The sequence below is a fragment of the Petaurus breviceps genome, unplaced genomic scaffold (assembly GCF_028583685.1).
Source record: "Petaurus breviceps papuanus isolate PSGF00001 unplaced genomic scaffold, PetGlider_PUasm1.0 522, whole genome shotgun sequence".
Lineage (NCBI taxonomy): Eukaryota > Metazoa > Chordata > Mammalia > Diprotodontia > Petauridae > Petaurus > Petaurus breviceps.
Window position 1 is genome coordinate 45,269 of NW_027186355.1, and position 18,380 is coordinate 63,648.

At 38.7% G+C, this 18,380-nt stretch overlaps 1 protein-coding gene across 1 annotated transcript in view; it reads left to right on the top strand.

Annotated features, from left to right (window-relative positions):
• LOC138172236 (zinc finger protein 571-like) overlaps nucleotides 1–18,380 on the top strand; it is an 83,621-nt gene that overhangs the window by 28,100 nt on the left and 37,141 nt on the right. The window contains exon 4 of the mRNA XM_069101939.1: nucleotides 10,612–10,849. The gene's annotated coding sequence lies outside the window, so the exon portion shown is untranslated. The remainder of the gene's footprint in view (nucleotides 1–10,611; nucleotides 10,850–18,380) is intronic.

Genomic DNA, 18,380 nt, shown 5'->3' on the forward strand with positions numbered 1-18,380 from the left:
AGGTTTCCTGCTGCAGGACAGACTTCATTAGACCTCCCAACAAAAGAGACCTAATTAAATATCCCCAAATTCCACCCTGTACATAAAACCCCATACACATAATGTTTTTATTCTCTGAAATCCTAATGTTTGTCATCCTCAACACTTCATGAAATTCATAGACTTCATTTCTTCAGCCATTCTCCCATTAATTACTACTCACTATGTGTGCTGTTGTTGGCAGACAGAAAAATTCCTTCTTCAAATGTTTTGGTACCTGTTGGCCATTACTTTCTGTAATGGTTTCTTTAAGGGGCTAGGCGACATGGTGAATGACTTGCTGTCCTTGGAACCACAAAGCCTGAATTCCAATTCAGCCTCTGGTATTTCCTAGTTGTATGTCCCTGGCTTAGTCATGTCACCTAATCCTGCATGAGTTTCCCCATCTGTAGAATGGTGATAATAAGGCATCTACCTCCCAGAGTTGAGGTGAGGACTTATTTATATCCTTGTTAAATGCTTTGCAAACATTAAATCCCTATGGAAATAACGGCTATTTTTATAATGATCATTCCTTGGATCATCAGTCTCATTGTCAAGGCAGTTTGCTAAAACATATAGATAATCCAAGTGAGAAAAAGAGAGGGAGACAGAAAGAGAAAGAGACACAGTTGAAGAGAGAAAGTCCTAGATCTTACCTAAGGGAAATTCACTTACATTTTATTTTTTCATGATTTTATTTTAAATTCAAAGGCCAGAACACAATAGAGAAAAGAAAGAAAAGTTTATCATAAACTTAAATATTGGTACTCAAATACAAAGCTAGGGCAAAAAAAGTCTTGTCATGTGCAGATTGTAAGAGAGGATTCAAAATATGTAACAATAGGTGTTCATTTTTTTTTTTAAAGCAATCAGGGTTAAGTAACTTGCTCAAAGTTACAAGGCCAGTTATTTCTGGGTGTGGTGCTAAGTATCTGAGCCCGGATTTGATCCTCAGGTTATCCCAACACTGGAGCTGGTGCTCTTACTCACTGAGCCACCTGGCCGCCCCTAAGCAATTGGGGTTAAGTAACTTGCTCAAGGTTACATGGCCAGGTGTTTTTGGGTTGGTGCCAAGTGTCTGAGCCCAGATTCGATCCCCAGGTCATCCCGACACTGGAGCTGGTGCTCTTACTTGCTGTGCTACCTGGCCGCCCCAGTAGGTGTTCATTTCAAGAGAGCCTCTATGATAAATAACATTCATTGTGTTAAGAATCACCCATCTTTTCTTGGTTTCCTCATGTTTTCTTTTGTTTTCTGCTGTGCACTTTTTGCTTTGTTATTTTCCCTTCCCCCCAACCTCCCCCAGAAGTTTACAATAAAGTTTAGATATGTTTCTCTCTCTCTCTCTCTCTCTCTCTCTCTCTCTCTCTCTCTCTCTATATATATATATATATATATATATATATATATATATATGTACACATATACTTACTTACATACATACATACATATATAGACATATTCTTTCCCACACCTATTCTACTCCTGATCTTTGTTTTTTTATGTATAATTTTATCTCTTGTTTCCTATCCTTCCTGCCTTCTCTGCTTCACTTCTCCCCACTACCTTGCCCTCCTCTGACTTGCCTACCTGCCTCCAAAGATCCCTCCCCTATCCTCCCATTCTCATGAATCTAAACTCCCTTCTATACCCCTATTTTACCTATTCCCCCACCCTCTCCTCTAAAGATCCCTACCTTGTCCTCTCCCCCTTCCCTATGCTGCTGCCATTTTATTTCTTCTGAATTTGGAAGACTTTTATGCTCTTTTCAATATATATGGATTGTTTCCTTATAAAACCATTCCTGATGAAAGCAGGTTACCAGAACTACTAGCCCTCCTCCCTCATCTAATTCCTTTGTATCAATACTTCCTTTTGCACATCAAATAATTACTCTTTTAAGTTGTTCCTAAATGGCTTTACTTTTTAAATTCTTGTAATTCTCAGGTTTATATTTCTATGAATTTTCCTCATGGGATTTCTTTTAAGTGATCCTAGATAGATTTTTCTATTTCTACTCCCCCCTCCCTCTCCCTGCCCCACCATGTTCTAATGCTTCAGGACAATTTTTAAAAATTATTTCTTGGATTATTGTATCAAAATTCTTTTTTTTATTATTATAACTTTCAGTTAGTCCAACCAATCCTTTTAAAATTTTCTCTTCTTGATCTATTCTCCAAATTTGTTGTTTTTCTTATAAGATATTTCACATTCTCTTCTATGTTTTCATGATTCATATTTTGTTTAATCATTTCTTGATCTCTCATAATTTCTCTGGCTTCACTTTGCCCTATTTTCAAGGTTTCTTTTTCTTCCTTAATATTCCAGAAATACAATTAATGTCATAATGTTGTTCTTGTTTCTTTAAATTGTAGTAAAATTCTCTCATTTAAGAATTGAGGGATTATTGGAAGCCAGAAATAGTGTTAGATAAGTAAATTTTTAATCTGAATTTTGTTAAAACTAAAAGATACAGGAAAAGTTTGTGTAAAAACAGTTATGTCACTTATGTCTTATAATGTTTATATCTGCCATATAGGAAACCAGGTATTTACATCTTTTACTGTAGATAAAAAGGATATTACAGCTAAAACAAATTGGCTATCATTTATGAAAATAATACCTGTTACTTTACTGGTTAAATGCTAAAAACTTAAAATTGTTAATTGATTACTATACGTGGAAAGAATGGGACTGGTGAAAATTTTATTTGGATTAATTCTACTCATTCAGACAATTCCTCCTGCATGTATAAGATTTGATGAAGTGGCATCACCCCCCAGCCCCTCCCTAAAGTCTCAGTTATACTTATTTTATGAAACTGCCAAGGAAACTATCTCTAGAGGCAAGGTTATTCAGCCTCAGAAAGGAACTTGCTTTAGTTATGTAGTTCCTAAATAATGATTCTAATTTGCTAAGAAAGTTGCAAACTATTACAAGGATTTCTAATAGTTGCCTTTAACATCAGGACAAGTTTAAATTTGAGAAAAAAAAATATTAAATGAAATTCTTTATGTAGGAGAAACCTAGTAAATCTTTATTGTTTATTACAGCTCCATGGGAATAAAATTAACATGTAATTTGATATGAGTTGTGATTGGTGAAAAATTGCTACTTAAAATAAAAAAATAACATTTAATACTATATTTAATTCATGTATTCTTATTTTTTTCTTTTTAAAGCAAAATTTCTATGATCAGAATAATTAGTAAAAGATATAAACTATTTTATGTTAGCTTTATGGGAAATCTAATATTATTTTTATCAAGAATTAGAATATATACAGAAATTTATACAAACTACTCAGGCTCATTTTATAATATTCCCACTGTTTAGAGGGATCCTAATACTGATAGCTTTTAAAAGTGCTTTGATCAGCTCCTTAATTGTTGCCAATATAAAGATTCAATTACCATACCTTTTTTGACTAAAAAACTTTGTTATATCTAAAAATTCTGCAATAATTTGTTAATAAATACCTTGAGAATTTGTTACTTATGTTACTTGTATTACACGAGTTTGGTTTAAATGAATCCCATTCTTAAAAGTTTTGCTTTTGCTTTTAGGTAAAAAACAGTTATCATTTTAAAACTGTTCAATTAATTTTCTTCATAAAAGTTTAGTGATCATTTATGAATTTTAAAACTTTTGAATAAAAGGGGATATACTTTTAAGATTTGTTTTGAAATCTCTAGTATTATTTTTTAAACCTACTAAAACTTTCATTTCCAAGACAATTTATAGCTAAGTTAAAGTAAAGTAGAACAGATTTTGCTGTTTTGATTGCAATGTATAGTCATTCCATGGCCTAAGCAAGGATTAAGTAATGCCTGAATTTATTCAATTTCTGAAATATCTCTTTTTTTTTAAGTAATTGGGGTTAAGTAACTTGCCCAAGGTTACATGGTCAGTTATTTTTTGTGTGGGTGCCAAGTATCTGAGGCCAGAACTGATCCTGGGTCTCCCAACGCCGGGGCCAGTGCTCTTACTCACTGCACCACCTGGCTGCCCCTGAAATATCTCTTTCTTCCAAAATGAATATAATCACAGGATAAACAAGCTTTGTGAAACAAGGATATAGGTCTACTATTAAGTTGCGAAGTTCTAGTCAGGAACTTCTTTTGTCTACCAGCTTTCACTGACAGCTCCAGTCCTAGATATGTAAGCTACTACATTAATTCTAATAATGATAAAGTTAGTAGTATTCACTTTACTTCTGCCCACTAGACACATCTTTCTGCTATGATATTATTGTAAAATGATTTTTTCTTTTTCCCTTAATATAGTGTCAGATAGTAAATATTCAGTGTATGTATGCCCATACATTGATACTGCTAAACTTACACACACACAGTACACAGATCATTTTAACTTTCTAAGTTTACAAACTCTCATAAGATAGAGGTCACAATGTATTTAACCCATATTACAGCTCATTCTTCACTTCCTGGACCTCTTTATCAAAATAATGTGACTACTAATCAAAAAGGTCAAGTTTTTCCAACTCTTTTTTCCCAAAATATTCATAGAGCTATGTTATCTCTCTTTTTCATCAAAATACACATGTTCTATATAAACAATTCCATATTACTAAAGAACAGGCTAGACAGATTATTAAAAACTGCCTTCAATGTGTATGTGTATATATATATACATACATATATATATATAATTTCTTCAGCTTCCCTTTACATGGGGATGGCAGTAAAAAAATGTAGTTAACCATTATATTGCAGTCTTTTGCTTCAATGGGCATTCCAAAGCAATTGAAAACTGATACTGCCCGCACCTACACTAGCAAATTATTGCACTCTTTCTGTGATCACTTTCAAATGATATTAATTACAGGCATAACCCTTATAATCTTGATAAATAGAAAAAAGATATTAAACCTATTTACAAATCTAAAATAAAAAGAGACTTGGTCCAGTTCATTATAAAGCCAATTAACTACTGCTTTATACACCCCCCAAAATTTTTTTGTACATCACTAAAAATGAGTATACACCAGCAGTAAAATAATATGAAAAGGTGGATACTTCCAAAATGAAGGTCATCCAAACACAGTCATTGGGAAGGGCCTGCCCTTTAACTAAAGGGGGAAGAGGATGAGACTATGTTTATGTTTTCCAGAAGCCAGGGAACATCAAGTGTGAGTGCCTGAAAGAAATTTCAGGGTGTATAATCCAGCTCACCCAGAAGATGTAGCAGAAGAAGAAATCACCAAGGCAGAACATGGGAATAAAGAAGAAGAGGTCTCCTAATGCAGCCACTAACACAAAAAAGCTATACCCACATGAGGCCAAACGGAACATTTATTATATCAAGCCAAAGACCTGAAACCTGTTACCCCAGGATTTGTGTTTCTTGCTATAATCACTGACTTCAATACAAACTGAACTGATTACATAGGGATTTAAGTCCCGAGACATACACCTCTACCATGTCAATTGTTTCATATATGAACTCTAACTACATGTATCTGACCCCCTCAAGCCTTCTTTACCTCTACTAATGTGAATCACTTACAGATGATATAAATCTATGCGACATTTTATTGGAATATAACCTGCTTGTAGAACCACCCTCTTTTGGTTTCACTCTTTGGCAGAATGTACACCTTTAGTAATATCTGATTCTCCAGCTGCAAAAATGAATTCTAATCATGGGACTAATTGCCATAGCCTCTCTCTTAATATCAACAACTGTATCATCTATTTATTTACTAAGTGAAATACCAACTACTCAATTTGTGACTGAATTGGCAAAGAATGATAGCTGGTCTTTAAAAAACATGTAATTATGGACAGCCAGGTGGCACAGTGAGTAAGAGAGACCCCGGTGTCGAGAGACCAGGAATCAGTTCCAGCCTCAGATACTTGGCGCCCACACAAAAAAGTCACTGGCCGTGTGACCTTGAGCAAGTTGCTTAACCCCGATTGCTTTAAAAAAATTATGGATACACCTATCTATATGTGACTCCTTTGTGTGGAATATTGTGCATCAATTGTGCCCTTACTCAATGTGTAGCTGGTAGAGATTCATTGTAATAATTATTGAACAATCTTCATTTGCTTTTTCCAACTAATTAAAATATTTTTTTCTTATTTCTTAAAAAGAAGGGGGAAAGGTTTGTCAGACTTTTTGTTACTAGACTCACTGCTCTCCTGTTATTCTACTACTATTGATAATTTCAAGCACTGTCTACAATTTCTTTGTTTAGAAAAATTTAAAAAAAACTGCACATTATAAACAATGTTTCTGTAGCCTTTATAACACAACAGAATGTAGATAAGAATTCTTTGTATAAAACCAACACACTAGAACAATGAGTATGGCATTTAGGTGAAGAGTTAAAGGCCTGAAAAACTCAATGGTTATATAGATGTGATTGTAAATATGCATACATTTGTGTAACTCTGTTATGATATATTATCTCTGATTCTAATGTTTTTCAGAACAAAATGTGTCCAATTTCTTGGTGTTTGATATGATTCAAATATTACAAAGTATATATGAAAATACCCAAAATTGTCATTGCTCTAGAACTGATCCAGAAACGTTGCTAATCCGATATTGTTAACATTGGTGAAGTTATTTCCTTTTAATTTGATGTCTATGATTTTACATATTTTACCTGTATTGATTATTGTAGTATTTCTTTGTATAGGCCTTCCTGCAGTGACCAGACTGATATCACAGCCTGTGTAACCATTATTGAGTTGATAATGTATGTATTGAATGTATGTATGTATTGAAAATATATCAACATAACTTTTAAAGGTCAGGATTTATATTGGAATATTGCTTGTAGAAATTGTAAGCACACACAATGTATTATTAGATGTCAACAGTATGTAATATAGATAAATCAGATTGATCCATTTAATAACCCTAACTCGCTATGGCTTCACTTTGTTCTGTTTGCATGCTTGCTGATGATATTGTGCCTTGTTGCACCTCTGGGGATTCACATGCTTGGTGAATCCACATGCTGGTCTTTCCTGGCTTTGGGAACCAAGGTTCACGCTCTTAAGTTACTTGTACAGAAAGGGGGAGATGTCGAGAGCCAGTCTCTGACCTGTTCCATACATGGGAAGACTGTAGTCCAGGATTTCTCTCAAGCCAGCTCCCTGTGAAGGCTCTATTATGTCTTAAGATTGGCTCACCATTTCTTCCTGACTTGCAGGAGTTTAGGATGTGATAACCAAGCAGTGACCCAGATATAGATGCATGCAAGGGAACAAGGACATTAAAACATATGGATTTACGTAAGTGAACAAGGACATTAAACATTTTCTCATGGGAACCTAAGAGATAATTGCTTTACACTCATTATATAAACCCTGCCCTCTGATCAATAAATTGGCACTGTAATGACAGATCCCGCCTGGCTCGTGTCCATCATTCCACACTTCTCGGTTCGGCCTGTGCTCATTTTGATGCAGGCATCAGAAGTGAGAGAAAACAAATAAAACATTTTCAAAATGTTATTTTTATTCAGCAAAATCTATAAGATAATTTTTACATTGAAGTCTTATACGTAATATTAAGCATGGGGTCTTACTAGATTAGAAAAAATGCTTACAAAAAGCCACCCAGAAAATGTTTATCATTTAAGGTAGGATAAAATTTCATTTTCTCTTATTACAAAGAGGACTCATAAGTAAGTTGGGGGTTGGGGGGCACAGCTTATTTAGGTCATTGTTATAAGTATTTGATGCATAAATTTAAAAGAACATTGTAAGTAGTAGATTTAAAAATTGCAGAGTTTTGCAAGAAAATTTTTGTTCCTGTTCATTCTTGCAAGGTCTTGTGAGAATAAAATGTTTGGGGAGCTAGGTCTCTGGAGTTGTGATTGTTCATTGTATCGGTTTGTGTTGGAACAGACTAAGCTATTCTCCTGGTTCTGTTCTCTCTCTGTCATTTCAAATCACTTTTCCTTGGCTTCTCTGACACTGTGCCTGTTGTTACTTATTATGGCTCAATAATCTTCCATGTGTTTTAAGACCATCGTTTGTTCAATAAAAAAAAAAAAAGATTCAGGATTTTCCTATCCCTACCAATAAGAAAGAGGCCCAAAAGGTTATAGGATTATTTGGATATTGGCAACATCACAAACCACATTTGGGAAAGATTTTGAAATCCTTATATAAAGTTACTTGGAAGGAAGATAAATTTGAATGGGAATTCCAGTAGAGTAAAGCTTTTGAAGAAACCAAAGCTCCTGTACAATTGGCCCTAGATTTATGGCCTATACAAAATTGTCCTGTGGAATTACAAGTGACTACAGGACGAATGTGCAAACTGGAGTTCATGGCAAAAACAACAAAACGGAAATGTACCCTTAGGATTTTGGTCTGGGAAACTTCCTTCATCTGGAGTTCAATATATACCTTTGGAAAAGGTATATTGGGCTTTGCTAGAGACCCAACAATTGACCCTGGACCATGAAGTGATATTAAGGCCTGTAAGCCCTATTATGACCTAGGTAATGAGGACCCCAGGCTCTCACAGAATTGGACATGCCCAAAAGGCCAACATATGGAAGTGGCATATTCAAAATAGAACTAAAACAGGCAAAAGTTGAATTTATGCTCTACATAAATCTATAGCAAACACTGCTACTGAAGGAAATGATACATCCTACAAAGCAAAGCAACATTTGGTATAGTCCTTCATAAAATGGAATGATGGATTAACTGAAGAAGAGAAGAAACATACATGGTTTACTGATGGAACAAAAAAATATTGGGGCCACAAAAGACATTGGAAAGCACTAGCCTAAGAGCCATGTACAAGGTAGACTTTGGAAAGTACTGGGACAGGTGGAAGTAATCAATGTGCTGGACTTATGGCGGTACATCAAGCCATTCACACAGAACGAGGAGGAGAGTGGCATATGTTTACTTGTTCATGGGTGGTAGCTAATGGGCTAACTACATGGATGCCCATTGGAAAAATCAAAATTGGGAAATTCATGGTAAACAAATCTAGGACAAGGAATTATGGGAAGATGTATGGGACATGTCTTTGGTTACCAGTTTGTCAGTTTTTCCTGTAGATGCTCACATGGCCTTCACCAGGCCATAACATGAGTACAATGCACATGTTGATCAACTAGCAAATATTGCTACTCATTATATTGTCTCTACTGTGACACTAACTGATGATCCTGTACTAGGACTAGGGTCCATCAAGGCGCTGACCATTTAGGGCCACACACTGGTGGGCACAAGATCGAGGTATGAGTATCTCTCATTCACTGTTAAAACAGATAGCAGAAAAATATCACATATGTCAACTGGGAAGGGAATGACCTGTTTCCCAGGTAGTAACTGGGGAGATAGCAAGGGAAAAAGTCCTAGGCCAAATTTAGCAAATAAATGATATTTGTCCTCTATCACAAGATAAAGGATGCAAAAATTATATATATACTTGTGTTGAAACCTATTCAGGTGTACTAGTGGCTTGTCCTTATAAGAATTTGCCCCAGAAAAACACCTGTAAGACTGTATACCTCATAAGTCTATACTATGGAAATCCAATGCAGATTCAAAGTGACAGTGGGTCACATTTCAAAGGTAATGAAGTGAAGATCTTGTATATTAAACAATATAGAATAGATATATCACACTCCATATTATCCATAGACATCTGTATTAATCGAAAGAATGCATGGATCATTCAAAGAACAGTTAAGAGAGTTGTGTTCTAATAATTCATATCAACATTGGAAAGATAATTTGTTTATTGCTTTATGTAATTTGAATAATAGATCATTGGGAGGAATTATACCTCTAGCCAGAATGATGACCCCCAATCTGTAAATTAGAAAACAATAGACACATAAGATCCCAAATATTGAGTATTGGACTGTGAGGCAAGATGTCCTAGCACCATATCTGGGAATACCTGGTTCAGCAGGATATGATTTACATTGTTTAGAGGACTTTTGGTTGGGTAGAAAAGAAATGAGAAACATCTTTACTGTAATATGTACGAGAAACCCTAAAAATCATTTTGGGTGGATATTACCTAAATCAAGATTAGCAGCTAAGGAATACATGTATTGAGTAGAATAATAAATTCCAATTATCGAGGAGAAATTATTACGACATTACAAATTTTGGGTGAAGAACCCAGTTTTGTAAAAATGATAGAATAGTTTAAGTGATTAAGAAGAAGAGGGAGGTTCATCCCTGCACCTGTTGGAGCAGGTGGCAGAGGCATGGCACCTGCAGCTGCTACTGGCTGCCTCCAGAGCTCCTGGTCTGAAGATCATAGGGCACCAAGCCACCATTCAGAGGGTAATGGCTCTTGCTTTAACCTGCTTGGAACTGAATTGAGATCTTGGCTGGTGGTCCCAGGGTGTGTGCCCAGTGTGCCAGAGCTTTGGATGTCTGTAGAGAGGGTGCCCTCCTCCTAGTTCTGATAACAGCTCTGACAATTGTGCAAACCCCAGCAATTCAGAATTCCCCTCTTCTCTAGCAATGTAATCAGCTGTGAGGGATGCTTTCTCAAAAGTGAAGCCTCCTCCCAAGGGTTAATATTATTTCTATTATTGAGATATAGTTTACTCCCTTACAGAATCACCTCTGCAGTTGGCTGACATTGTAACACCAGGCTTTGCAACACATCTCTGCTCAGAAACACCTCCCCTTCCTTCAGATCCTGCTTCTGAGAATGTAGCAAAGAAGAAAATAGCACCTGCTCTGTCCCCAGCCCAGACTGTGCACTCCAGCAAACTCTTGCAAAAGTTCCCTCCTCTCATCTTGGGGCAAACTTTTGTAACTGATTTTGTTCTTTGTTCCTGGGGAAGATTCACGTGAGTAAATTGTGCCCCCTGAAGCCCAGGCAATGGGATAAGGGGAAGGGGGGAGCACTCTAGTTGGTTATAAAAGCACCTTGCTTCTGAGAATCAATGTGTGCTTCCCTGGCCTGAGCCATCCACAGTACCACGTGCAGTGCCCTTTCTCATTTCTGCTTCCAAGGCGTGGCAGTCTTTATGCTGACATTTTTGGCACTGGTTTCTGTCCCACGCATAGTCCTCTTCATTTGAAATTTTGTGATCGTGTTGTAATGAGAAATCATCCCGTGAGACCATTGATCATTTTAGAAGTGCATTTTTAATAATGCTGGAGACTACCTGGGGTCATGTACCCAAATCAGGCAGCCCCAAGCACATACATCTCTGGGCTTATATAGACAATAGCTACAACATAACCGTTACCAAGGGGAAACCATAGCTTAGCAGTTATGAGTGAACAGACAAAATACAGAAGCCAAAAGGTATCAATCAGTTAGTTGCCTAATGACCCATTTCTTGCCCAACTGGAAAGTTCCCAAGTAAACAGGAAGGGGAGGGCTGGGTGCTATGGGTTCCAGGTGGCAGGTTTGGGCAGGTCTCCTAGACAGGCTTTGTTTCAGGCAAGTCTCCTAGGCAAAATTGCCCCAGACAGTAGGAATGGGGGATGTTGACAAAATGGTGGTTACAATAATCCCCACTTCTTTTTGTCAAGGGTCAAACCCTTGACTCACAATTGGTGACATTGTACAGAAAGCTACTCACGCAGGGGCTGATACCTAGGTTCCCTTACAAGGGGAAGCTTGACTGAGTTAATATGGGATTGAGAGGTGGGAAAACAAACAAGGGCCTATAGTGAGGGCCGGGCAAAGAAGTGGTAAAGGTTCAGCTGAGGCACAGATCAGCGGAATCAGCCATGGGGATGTCCAAAACAGACTCTGGTACCAATTTTTAGCATTTTCCCTCTCCCACCCTCTGGCATCCAGGTTCAGCACAGACAAGGACCAGAGCCCTAGATATCCCACAGGGTTAAACTCAGTTGATCCCAGCCACAAGCTTCAGAACTGGATGCCTGGGAGTCTTCCTTGGTAAGGGCTAGACCAACATAACAAGGGGCTGGGCATTCATGCAAAGCCAACAGTTAGGGCCAAGTCCTGCTGGGAAGCGTTTTGACCTCACAATATCAAGGTTCCCCCAGACCCTCCCTTAGGCCATTGATACAGAGTAGAAAGTTAAAAGCATTTCACATTGGAACAATAGAAGTGCACTAGTAAAGAAACCAGGGCAGGGGATGAACTCATCCATGAGCCCTCTTCTCTTTGGAATGTCCAGAGTTCTTGGTCCCCCTTTCTAATAATCTGGGTGTTTTAAGCCTTAGGAGCATGGGGGATTGACATGGAGAAAGGGCACAATAACATTAGGAGGAAACACAGGAAAATCTTCACTTGAGAGAATCTGGTCCTGGGTCCACCTTAAATTTGTCAGGGACAGCTAATGTCACCCACCAATGGTGGAGCCAGCCAGGGATAAAGTTCACTTTGAATACAGTGGGTGTTGTAGACAAGGCATCTGGAAGCAATTTCAGGACCCTCCCTTGTGTTTCTTACAATCTCTGTAGAAACTTAATTAAGGAAGAATTAGTAGCCTCAGTTCCTAACTCTTCTCTAATTACTGGGAGAATGGGTGGAGGCCAACCATACATAATTTCAAAGGGAGAAAGCCCAATTCAGTTGAGGGTGTACCTGATTCTGAGTAGGGCCAGGGGAAGAAGCAGGACCTTTGTTTCTAGGACTGGACTGGTGAGGAACTTCTTTAGGGTCTGGCTCGTCAACTCCACTCGGCCTGAGCTCAGTCAGTAGGCATAAAATTTGGCCCATTATCAGAGCCCAACCCAATGTGAAAGCCAAACCTGGGAAGGAATTCGTTCAGAATTTTCACAACTATCAGTCCAGCAGTTTCATGTTTTGTGGGGAATGCTTCCACCCATCCAGAGAAGGTATGTACAAAAACCAGTAGATACAAATAAGTACCTGTCTCTCATGAGTAAGCTCATTTTTCAGGCTCCCAATTGAGTGATTTGATAGAGATGCATGATCCACTCCCTCCCTACTACTTCTAGAAATTCTCCCATCTGGGAAGGTTCACCAGCCCTACTAGTCCTTACTCCAACCCCTTTTGTTTTGTTTAACAAATAAATCATCTGAGTGTGAATAAGTTGGAAGAGACTGGGTGGGAGGAGATGTTGGGAAAAGGGTCAGACAGGGGAGGGAAGCCACTTGGCCAGTGCCCTCATCAGCTTCTTGATTTCCAACAGCCTCAGGGGACATCCTGGTTTGGTGTCTGGGGCAATGGATGATGGAAGTTTGAATATTGGGGCTGGGGCAGCTTCATTAGGATTCCTTCATTACCCAGTCAAAGAGCTGGGACCCAAATTCATTTGGGAGAAGGGACAAAGGTCTCAGCTTCTATAGTTTCTTCATGCTGAAAAGGAGTTGAGCTGTCTTTGTCTCACTGGGTCCTGAGAAGGAATTTGACTGAAAATAAGTATAGATCACATTCAGGGGATGATAGGTGAGTATAGACTGGTATCCACTGTTTGCTGCCAACTGTAGGTGAATTGACCTGTAATTTGAGACAAATCTGACAGATATATCTAGTAAAAGGCAGTTGAGAAGTTGACAAATACCTTTTTACTAAATTATGTAGACTGGAGAAGAGAATATAATTTTAGGCTGAAAAACTCAGATCTAACACACACTTTAGTAATTCAGATGTATTCCAGCCTTAGTATATGGGATAATGATTAACTTGTGTTTGTACCTTTGTTTCACAAGATCCTTTTCCCTTTGTCTAATTGTTTGCATGTCATTCAGAAAAAAATGTTCTATTTCAGGGATTTAACCTTTCACTTGACTATGCAGGCAGGCTGATGACAAACTGGTGTATTAATTTACCCAGTTGTTTGGGATATGGAATGACTACACATTCAGATTGAGTACAGCAAAATTTTTCAAACCTGCATTGTACTTTTACTATCTTTGACTGACTACTTGCTCTAATTAGAGAAATTTGTCATAAAAGGAATAAGCAGGTGTGATAGTAATGGCAATTAAAGATTCCCCTGTATTGGCTTGGTTTTCAAATTGATTGTGTTAAAGCCCAGAGTTTGTTGATCCCACCTGTGGGATGGGCTTGTTGATGTGAAAAGAAAGTCCTGAACTGGGAGGAGCTGGTGATGTAGATTTGGAGAGACACTAGAGAGAGGCGGAAGATCTTTTTGGAAGCAGCACCTTGTGGAGAGAGAGAGACTAAGAGAATTGCTGGTGACTGCTTTGAATTGCCCTGGACTTTTGAGACCTGCCCCCTGAGCTGCCAAGGACTGAGGAGACATGGCTGTTTTGCTGGTACTTTGTCTGTCTGTTTTGATGTTGTTTTGCCAGATTTGTCCACTGGTGAAAGACAGTCCTTTTGTTGAAGAAGTCCTGGAACCTGGCTGTTCACTAAGAAGCCCTGAGACTGTCCTGCAGACAGAGAGTGAATACTGTCCACTGGTGAGGGACAGTGCTGTTGTTGCAGGGGTCTGGAGACTGTCCTGCAGACAGAATGAATACTGTCCACTGGTGAAGGACAGTGCTGTTGTTGCAGGGGTCTGGGAGCCTTTCTGTTGGTTCAGAAGCCCTGAAGAAGGATTTTCTTGTTGTATGTTTACAGAAATCCTGGGAGAGGGCTTTGCTAATGTGTTCAGGGGTTCTAGGACTGTTCTACAGACAGAGGATGAATTCATGAAGGGACTGGCAATGTATCTTATGGCCTTGCTAAGCCTTGTCTCCCCAGGAACTAAGATTGCTGAGAACTTGCTTCATGTCAAGATGAAGAAAAGACCTCCATTTGGGTATTAAGTGCTGTGTTTAAACTTGATGTAACTCTGGGGTAGATTCAATTGTGATCCAGGGGTGGGGAACTTTTGACCTTATGTTTGGAAACTAATCTCCATTTGAGAAGAGGGGCTTTGTGGTGGACTTAATTAAGGTATAGCCTAGGGGTGGAGAAGTATTTAGAACAGAGACTTTGTAATTGATTGAATGATTGGAAGGTCCTGGGGTGGGGTAGTACTTGGAGATTATTTAATCACACTTAGTAAATGCTGTATTTTGAATGATGTCATGTTTTGATCTTCTCTGTTCTTGGTTTGTCACTGAATAAAATAGAGAGCACCTATGCTGGTATTTTGAACCTGGGAAGATTGCCTTTCCTTGGCATTACATTATATTACAGCAGGGACATGCCAGATATGAAAAGATAAAACATCCTTAGCTCTGTTTGAATTCAGATAAGAGGCACTTTAAATCCATATAATAGCCAGACTCAGGAATAGCCAGGTGGCAAGCATTCCTTTTCAAAGGAAGACAATGGAGAAACTGAGCCAGAAAGGTCCCATTTTAGATTGAGGCTAAAATAGTCCTTGCTGCTTTCCCCAATAACAAACCTTCACCTGTAGCAGGATTCCCTCTGAGCAGATTGTGGCATTTCTCTCAGATACTGATTTAATGTAGACAATTATATCTAAATTCAAACTTAAAATAAAACTAGTTTGGTCCCAAAGGCTTTTACCTCAAATGGCAAGTGTCACCAATCACAGCATAGGGCTTGATACAATTGCTTTCATTTTTATCTTGTTGCAATAAGCAATAAAAGTTTTCCATGACTTATATACATAAGAGAATCAGTGAGTGAGACCATTAATTATTTTTAAGTGGAGCTTCAATTGCTGGCAACTGCCAGGAGTGAACACAACACAAATCAGGCAGCCTCGAGGTGCATATTCTTCATTTATAAAGACAAAAGTCACAAAAAAAACACAACTGTTACCAATGGGAAACCTCAACTTGACAGTTACTAAGAATGGGGAAAATACAGAAGCCAAAAAGTAGAAATCAGTTCATTGCCTGAGGACCTGTTTGTTGCCCAACAGGAAAGTGCACAAGTAACAGGGAATTGGGAAGGGGAGTAGGGTGAGGGGGGGGAGGTGCGCTAAGTGTTCCAAGTGACAGGTTTAGGATTTGTTTAGGTAAATCTCCTAGGTGAACTTACCCAAAATGGGGAGGGATGGAGGAGATTCACAAAATGGTGGTTATAACAATGTTTTCTCAATAATACACTTTTAAAAACCATTGTTTACTTGCTAGGTGAAAACCTAACTGGTAACAGTTGGTGAATATGAGTGCCTAAGGTGTGATTGTGCTTCCCAGAGTTAAAGGAGGAAAAATATTGGTGGGTGCGTCCATAAAGATGCCTAGAAAGTAGCAGTAGGGAAGTAAAGGTTGGCTAATTGAGAGGTCTCCCCATGAAGGAGAGCTGGTTCTCTGGGTGGGCTCCAGAGGGCTACATGAAGCAGGAATCATGGCCTGAAGGTTACATCAAAGACCACTTCTTGGTCTTTGAAGGCTAGAGTACAGGAAGGCCATCTACCTATCTAACTCCTGACTCAGCCCTACCTGGGACCTCAAACCCAGAACTGCATTTTTAGGAGACCTCTTTAGCTTAAGGAAACCAGCTGCTTCTTCCAGGCAGGCAGCCTGCCAGCAGGAGGAGTGCAAGGCAGAATTTGCCTGGAAATGGGGGCCATATAGAAAGCAGAAAGCCCTATGGGCCTCAGTGAACCAAAGCCTTTCTAAGAAGCTCGACTAGTCTCTGAAAACCAAAAGAATATTGCTGCAGTGTAAAATTCCTAAATAGTGCAACCTGCTGCAGGCTTGGGAGTCCTAGAAGAAGGGCATGGTTATGGCTGTGCTGAGGCTAAGGTGCAGGTGGGGAGCAGTCACCACCAGCCCCATCTCAGCTCACCAACAGGAGTTCATCCTGAACACCACACATGTGGAGCCAGCAAACACGAACACCAGAACCCCAGGTGTGCCTTCACACACCCAGACTTGCTGGCCTCCAGCTGCTGAGCCTTCCTGAGTTTCAGCCTAGGGGATGGAAGGTGGAATCCTGAAGCAGCCAGACCATGCCTCCCCCACATGTTATACTGTGAACTATAGAGTATCCTTGAGGCAACCCAGAAATTTCTGGCTTTGGCCTCATTCTAGATGACCAGAGGACACAGCACCCAAAGCCAATAACCAAACACCTAGTTCAGAGCATAAGAAACATAGGTCAGAACACTCTATACCCGAGAAGCACAAATCCACTTTAAAGGGCCAGGAATTAGGGAATCACAATGGGAAAGAAACAAATTGAAAGAACAAAAATGATTGAATCCTTTTATCGTGGGTGACAAGAACCAAATTCACAACAGGACAGCCTTGACTCTGTACCCAACTCTGAAACTTTAACAGGGAATACGAACAGGTCTCAAGCCCAGAAAGTGTTCTTGGAAGAGCTCATAGAGGCTTTTACAAGTCAAGTTAGAGGGGTGGCTAGCTGGCACAGTGAGTAAGAGTGCCGGCCCTGGAGTCAGGAGGACCTGAGTTTGGTTCTAGCCTCAGACACTTAACACACTTGCTCGCTCACGTGCGCGCACGCGCGTGCGTACACACACACACACACACACACACACACACAAACTAGCTGAGTAACCTTGGGCAATTTGCTTAACCCCAATTTCCCTCCAAAAAGTAAAAAAAAAAACATATTAAAAAAAGTCAAGTTAGAGAGGTAGAAGATGAACTATTTTAAAATTACACTTTCCAAAATTGAAAAAATATTTTCAGAAGAAAACAGTTCCTTAAAAAGTAAAATGTATGAAATTGTAAAAAAAAAAAAAGGTGCAAAATTTACCTGGAGAAAAGAACTCCACAAAAAACAAAATCTGAACATATAGAAAAGGAACTTCAAAAATTGAGGAAAATAAATCACTAAAAATTAGAATTAATCAATTTGAATCTAATGACTCTATGAGGCATCAAGAATCAGTCAAACAAATCCTAAAGAATGAAAAATTAAAAGAAAATGTCAAATATCTCATTGGAAAACCAACTGACCTGGAGAAGAGATCCAGGAGAGATAATCTAAGAATTAGCAGTCTACTGGAAAGCATGATGAAAAAAAGAGCCTAAAATACATCTGATACCTGTCAATATTGAGAATTATATAATCATCACCACATATACAAAGGTTATACATAGATAGAGGGTGTGGGAATAAACTAACCAAAGTGATGATTAAAAAAAAACCTATTAAGGGGAGCAAATGAACTGTAATGGGAGAAGAAGAAAGGAGGAGTCAGAAAAGGGTAAATTATTCCACACAAAGATGAATTAAAACATAGTAGAAGGAAAAAAGAGAGGGAGATGAACATTTTGAGCTTCACACTCATTGGTTTTGGTTCAAGCAAGGAATAACATAATGAGTTAAGCATAAGATTCTAACACGAAAAAGACACAAAAACCTCCTTAGAGTAGGATGGAATTATTCCAATATTTTAGTTAGTACTAGGTTTCAACATTATGATATTTCCCCTAAGAACACTGTGTGCTTCCTTGTTCCCAAGGTGGGAAGGCATACCACAGGTATCCCAAGGACATAAAGCTTGTGCCTGGGATCCTTGCTG